The following is a 6511-nucleotide window of genomic DNA, read 5'->3' on the forward strand; positions in this document are numbered from 1 at the left end:
CTCTTTAACTCACAAGAGTTCAGCACGTTGTCATTCAAAGAAAAGGTGTTTATTCTAGTTGGGGAGATGAATATTTTAAAAATGAAGATTCACCCGATACTTATTTGACACTTCTGTGCATGTACCTTATTATTCATGGTTTATTAAACTGGTTAAAGTGGTCAACGGGCACTGCAAATGCCTTTATTTTAATGTTGCATGTTACATTAGAAATGGCTGGATAAACTTATCTAAGACATTTGGCAGTGTGAAGTGCAACCCTAAAATTCAAGTAAATGGGTTTTTAATAGTGGTTGATGTGTTATGACTATGCTGGACCATAAATGTTATGCATACTATTTTTGAGGTATTTACACATTGCTAAATTCCATCTATAGTACTGATGTGTTTATTAAATTATATAAACAAACATTAAAATAAATGTAACAAACATTAAAATAAATGTAACATTCAAGTGTAAAGTTTCCCCCTCAGATCTGCACAGCAGAAACCAGTTTGGATATTCCAGTGCTGTTAAGTTTCCAAGGCTCTCACTGAAAGCAGTAAGATCAAAACTACAGCTAAAAGGAGCACTCGAGGTGTTGGGATGTTCATCTGAGTTCTGTTGATGTGGAAATCCAGAATTGCAGATTTGCTTGTTTCCATACATTCTCAGTGAAATTCAAATAAGGTAGAACTTCAAAGTGACCAGTTTTTGATGGATGCAGAATTCCTTGTGATAGGACATTTCAGTAGATCTAAGCCTGTTTATAAACAACATGGCAGCCATATCTATAGTGAGAATTCTGTGTTTAAGCCAAAGTTGTCTAACAGTTCCCATAATCAACCTCTAATTTTCAGTTGTTTATAACTACCCACACATGTTACACATGTTTGCTCCTGGCTACATAATTTTAGCCACCATACTTTGATTTAATCTCCTGCTATGAGAGCTTGTTATTTGTCAGCAGATGCTCCTGCACCAGAGGTGCTTTTTGCTGACTTTGCCATCAAAACTTCCCTAAAGGGGAAATCTTTTCAAACCTCTGCGTGTGTCCCCAGCTTTGCAGAGAGCTGCTGCAGAGCTTTGCATGAGGCATGCACAGTCCATACTTGCACCGCTCCTACTGAGGGGTGACAGCCTGCCCATATTTCTAGTGGAAGGTGTCCCTGCCCATAGCAGGGGCTTGGAACTCGATGATCCTTAAGGTCCCTTCCAATTCTGTGACTCTGTTTGGGCCTCCAGCTGCTGGAGCAGTCAAATCTCTTTGCATTTGGGGGTTTCTGTCTCAGCCAGGCTCGAGCTGACAACAAAATGCCGTCTCACCCTTGCTTTCAGCTGTGCAGGTGCCAGAGGCAGGCAGGGGATCACAAAACCTATCTGAATCAAATGATGAAAGGTAAGGATGAAAAGGAGGGAAAAGAAGGAGAGGGACTGAAGGAGGTGATAGGAAATGGACTGTAGCCCATTGGGAAATGGAAATGGGTGGGATGTGAGCTGAAAGTAAAAGTAAGGAAGCTGATGAGAACATTAGGAGCCATAAAGATGATGGGATAGGAGTGATGATGGTGCTAAAGGGGGGCTGGAGTCAATGCAAGGGCACTTCTTTGGGCAGCAGTGGGGCAGGAGATGGGGGAAATAGCAGGAAACAGAAGGAGCTAGAGAAAAGAGAACTGAAAATGAGGAGTTAGATCCACACAACAACCCGAGCCAGCTGACCACCAGCATGCCCAGCTCAGCCATGTTCATCAAACAGATCATTTGCTACCCTGAGCACTGGTAGTGAGGGCCCTTCTGGTGAAGTGTGGAGCCATGGATTGTGTCCAGCTGTGCTGTGGGCTGTAAAGCAGGTGCACAAAGAGAACACTGCAGCTCATGACTCCTGTAGTGTTCAGCAGTCACTCAGAACATGCTCTGGAGACACACAAGCATGCTCCTGGAGCAGGGCACTCAGAGGATGTCCCTCTCAGAGGTGTCCCAGCGGCTGTGTGCCTGTGCTTTATGTGCTTGCAGTGAAGAAGATGAATCTGAGTCATTCAGTTCTGGAATGGATGTGTCGGGCAAAGGGGCCTCTCTGTGTGAGCCTGCAGTGAGCCCTGCCACGATGCCTCTGCTGGGGAAGCAGTTTGGGACAAAGGAAAGGAGCCCCCAGGTATCAAGGCCTGTTTGCCCCTTGGCTGTCAGGGGGGAAGGAGGGATGTTGCCCAGCAGTGTTTGGAAGCTTCCCCCTCTCTCATTTCCATCGCAGCAGGGACTGGGGGATGCTGAAATCACCAGAATCACCAATCTGCATGTGAGGTGGTGTGTTGTGCATCGGGTGGCTGAGATGGAGAGGGTTTATGCCTCAGATTGGGAGTGTCCAAATTGCTCTTGCATAAATGAAAAAACAGAAAATAATTGTCATGCTTTTATATACTGTAAAACCTCTTATGGCATTGACTACAGTCTGACCTTCCTTAAATGAAAATTTCATCTCAACAGCTTGTAGTATTTTCCATCCTGGAAGGAGATCCATTGAGAAATTAATATTAGAGCATTTCAACACCAGCCACAGCACTGATTAGCTCCAAATTATATGATTCTTGAATTAGCTACTGTCTGTTTTCAGGAGTTTTTCATTACAAAGGGTCAGGAACCAGAGGAAATAGTTTTCTAAACCAGAAAGGAATATTAAATGACACAGCTGATAAGTATGAACAGTGGTGCAGAAGATTTATTGAGTAATGTGTTAGGTTGATAAATGATAACATTTATTTGCAATTTGAGGATGTGACCCAAATGACACTCATTAGCTCAGCTTGTGTAGAACCGATTAGTTTTGTAAATGTATTATTTGTCTGGTGCTATTGGAAGGAGAGTCTGTTTTAATTGATTGGAAATCTGTTTTATTTCAGTGAATATTATGTATTCTGTTTTTAATTGTATTCTGTTTTTTTCCTCCTGAATGTCAGGGATATTACAGTCTATTACTTGAGCAGTGGAGCGCTAGAAGGCTGCAGTGAGTGCATTAATCCATACAGAGAGGGGCTGTAATAAAGAAAAATTTCTGTTACCCACTGGGATTCTTAGGAGTGCACTGGGAGGGAAATGAGGATGCAGCTGGTTGCCCTCCTTCTGCTGGTGGAGCTTCAGCAATATATGTTCAGCTTCCCAAAAAGGGTCATGGATTTCAAAGCATGATTCCAATTGCATGGAGCCTTTGCCCATCAGCAGTGCCAGGTGAGGACACTGAGGAAATGTCAGGTGCTCTCTTCTGGACCCCAGCTGTAAAGTGGAGGGGTTTGGAGAACCTGAGAATATAGGCTTGTGTTTCACCCTCTGCTGCAAAACTCTAGTGAATGTTAAACAATTACGATTTTCCATAGGTCTTTCTGTCCCAGAAAATGGAACAGAAAGTCGTGCCTTTGTTTTAGGAAAGTTCAAAAAGCCTAAAGAAAGTCATAGGATTTCTGGAGTTGTGTCTGTGTAACATTCTGAATTAGGTGAGAACCTTGAAAGGTGTTTTGAGGAGAAGCACTGGCCTGTTGAAATCAGGAAAATGTTTGTTTCCACAAAGATATTGATGTGAAACTCTTCAGAGAGAAAGGCTTGCATGTTATTGAAGAATTTCATTCCAACCCTTTCTAAACCCATTTATATGCTTTCTGAAGGATGGAATGAGTTTTGTTTTGATACTTTGCTCTCCCTTACTGCAGTGTAAACATAACAAAATCAAAACTGAAATGAAACCTGAGAAAAATAAAAGTTTTGGTGGAAACATGAGAACTCCACCAGCCTCACAGCCTCTTTGTAATGGAGAGTGAGATCTCGGCCCTCACCCATTCCAGGCAGCACAAATGTCCCAGACTGAAAAAATTTGGGTGAAACCAGAAAACTATTTCCTTCCTAGTTGTCACAAACCTTTATCATGGATATTTGTTTCATTTAGTTTCAGCTAATGCCTGCTTCTTTCAAATAAGCAGTTTTACTAGAGAGAGGAGACATAAATGAAAACTGTCCATTTGTTCCTATAGGTGCTCTGTTTATTATACCACTAGGGTAGATGGTAATGTTTCCTAAATCTCAAAAGAAAAGCCCCAACAAAAGGCTTGTATTTTTTTTCCTGATGCCCAGGTTTTCTAGGACACCACAAATTAATTTTAGAATGAGGAAAGTCTACAAATGCATCTGACACAAGAAACAAATGATTAGAGTCAATGGCTCCTGAGAACTTGTGGTGAAAGGTGGAAATGCAGTGCTGGCTGGCTGTTGTTCCAGAACAAGCACATCCTTCCTAAGAGAGACACATTTCCCTCATGAGAAGAATTTTCCCTTCCTAGGAAGTATTGAGATTTGAATAATTTTCCTGGGCAGAGGTGACATCTTCTGTTTGGAAGTGTAGGATGCACACTCATGTCCTCATGCTGCCATTTCTCTATCTTCCAAGAGCAACCCTCACCATGAGGTTGTGCAGACAAGAGGCTTTAGGATTCCATTGTTTGGATAAAGGGATAAAGGACCTTTCCTTGTACATCCCTGTTTCCTCTCCTGGGTATCAGTGTGCTGGTTCCTTCAAGGAAGGCATTTTTCATCCTGAACAGAACCTCCAGCTAAAAAGTACTGCCTGACATATTTCATTGCTCAGATAGTGTTTTCTACCAAAAATGGTCCAGCTATGATAAATTATTCTCCACTGATGGCAATTCATCAAAGAAATTCCCAAGTGTGGTGGGTACCAGCCCATTTGTTTGTTTGTGCAGTTGGCACTCAGGGCTGGGTGACAGCAGTTGCTCTGCTCGAGGCAGGACAGAACAAGTCCTGCTGTGACCAAAGGAGCCTGGACATGCACGAGGCTCCTGCATCCTTCTCATGTGTAACAAATACAGGAGCAGCCTGCTTTGCCACAGAAATACCTTTCTAAAACTCCCCCATAACTTTCTTTGGCTGTTTGTTTGCTTCAAAATCAGTTTCAGAATCACCCTGAGCTGAGATATTAACATTTTTCTGTCTCTTCATATTTTCAGGGTTAATTTAGGTCTTCTTTTCCTGGGTCTGACTTTTATTTCCTTCAACAAACACATCTTTCTTCATGCAGTTTTGAGCTACTGAAACTATGGAGCTCATCAGCAGACCAGTGCTGCAAAAGGCAGCTCAGTGGAGCCCTGTGGGCTTTCCACACTTACTGATAGAAATCCTGGCACCAGGGTTTGTGCCAAAGCTTTGCTCAAGCAAAGCACGAGAGGACAGAACACTCCTAATCTCGGGAAACCTGGCCAGTGCTGCCATCTCCAGGGTGGGCTGCCTAAACTGCATCTCTTGCTTTTGCTCCTGAGGCAAAGAGAGGCTGTAAGTCCATCTCTGCCCTGGCAATTTTCATTGGTATGGGAGATCTGTGGGAAAAGCAGAGCATAAGATGATCCTTAAAATATGTTTTAATAATCAGCATAGAAATGTGTTTAATCTGGATTTGAATTTCCTGGAACTATTTTTGGGGGCTTTTTTGGGTTTTTTTTTGTGGTGTTTTTTTTTTTTTTCTTTTTGTTTTTTGTCTGCTCTTTTAACCAAAGACATCGTGCAGACAGATCTTTGGAGCAGAAAATGAGAGGATGAGAACATAAACCTGCTCACAAGTACAGAGCCGCTACTTGTGCCTCCATAATGAAATTATCCCTTTTGTTGTTCACACATTATCATGTGCAGAGCAAAATAAATATGCATGGTGGAGCTGTTAATGAATACCACTTGGACCCAGTTTCAGGAATAGATCTCAGGCATGCTTTGGAGGAAGTGTAGCTCTGTGCTCATATGATCAGCCAGACTCGAGCAAATCAAGCCTATCATGGCATTTCTTTTTCCTGATAATTATCATTTTAATCTAGTCCTAGTCTGATAATATTAAAAAAACAAAAAAATATTTGCTTGTGGTGCTTTATCTGTTACATGGTCCTTTTCTGCTGAGAAACTTTCCCATCTTTTTGGAAACACCCGAGCAGGATATGAAGCCTCCAAGCAAAGCAGCTGCAGCTCATGCATAGAATTGCAGCTGGAAACAAATATTTTAAAGTGATGCACAGTGCATGTCTATGAGCTAGGCATGCAGAAAGGGATGGCAATACAGGCATCAGCCCACCATCCTTCCTGCACTTGTGGGACTTTTTTTGTCCCTGATGCTCCCTGTCCTGGCAGCTGAGCATCAGCTCCAGCACTTTTTTACCTGTCTGACAATCCCACAATACCTATCACATCTACCTCCAAATTCAACATCAAAATGTTCTTATTTATACAATGGTAAATACCACCCCCCAATTACTTTTTTCCTTCCTTGTAAGCAGAACAAATGGTTGTCTTTCCTTGCTGGCCCCATGAGACTGAAGACAGTACTAAAAAATAAATGCAGCATTTCCTCTGAATTGTCAGCTTACTCTTGCCAAATAACTCGGGGACATAGGAATTAATATTGCTAAACACTGAGAGGAAGGAAAGAGTCATTTCATTGCTAGCCCACGGACAGAACTAGAAGAACTTGCTGTAATTATTTAGTGCTGCAGAACA

This window comes from Anomalospiza imberbis, chromosome 7 (genome assembly GCF_031753505.1).
Source record: "Anomalospiza imberbis isolate Cuckoo-Finch-1a 21T00152 chromosome 7, ASM3175350v1, whole genome shotgun sequence".
NCBI classification, from domain to species: domain Eukaryota; kingdom Metazoa; phylum Chordata; class Aves; order Passeriformes; family Viduidae; genus Anomalospiza; species Anomalospiza imberbis.